The sequence below is a fragment of the Petaurus breviceps genome, unplaced genomic scaffold (assembly GCF_028583685.1).
Source record: "Petaurus breviceps papuanus isolate PSGF00001 unplaced genomic scaffold, PetGlider_PUasm1.0 208, whole genome shotgun sequence".
Lineage (NCBI taxonomy): Eukaryota > Metazoa > Chordata > Mammalia > Diprotodontia > Petauridae > Petaurus > Petaurus breviceps.
In genome coordinates, this window is record NW_027185852.1 from 14,855,417 (window position 1) to 14,855,999 (window position 583).

General features: G+C 42.2%; 1 long non-coding RNA gene across 1 annotated transcript in view; it reads right to left on the minus strand.

The window, feature by feature from the left end:
- Window positions 1-514: 514 nt before the first annotated feature.
- Window positions 515-583, minus strand: part of LOC138165171 (uncharacterized) — a 36,913-nt gene continuing 36,844 nt past the window's right edge. Inside the window, exon 3 of the long non-coding RNA XR_011169291.1 lies at window positions 515-583. This exon is cut by the window's right edge and continues 129 nt beyond it. This is a non-coding gene — a long non-coding RNA (uncharacterized lncRNA).

Here is a 583-nt window from a genome sequence, read left to right on the forward strand (position 1 = left end):
TGGGTCTGCTATGTTGATTCTTTTGGACGTCAAGATGTTTGTGAAACCATCCTTAATTATTCCATCTGGAAGTGAAAGCACAGAGATAGGCATGCACAGGCCGTGTTTAAGAGTCTGTAGTCTGGCTGGACAAAGAGAGAGTGATGGCTACCACTGCCACAGTGTTCTGTGTCATCCTGTTCAATCCTCACAACAACTTGTAATGCAAGTGCCACAGGTCTCATTCATCCTGTTTGACAGATGATGAAACTGAGGCTCTGTAGGGCTAACTGATCTGTCCCAGGTCACACAACTTTCATAACGTCAGAAATGAGATTTCAGGCAGGTCTCTCATGATGCTGAGTCAGACATTCTGGCCTCTCTTGTTTGGATCCTGATTGGCTTAGAGTGAATGTAAACAGCAATTGTATTTTGGCCAGAAATCCCAATCCCAAGAGTCTTTTCCTCCCAGATTGATGATGATGATTCTTCTTCTTCTTCTTCTTCTTCTTCTTCTTCTTCTTCTTCTTCTTCTTCTTCTTCTTCTTCTTCTTCTTCTTCCTTCTTCTTCTTCTTCTTCTTCTTCTTCTTCTTCTTCTTCTTC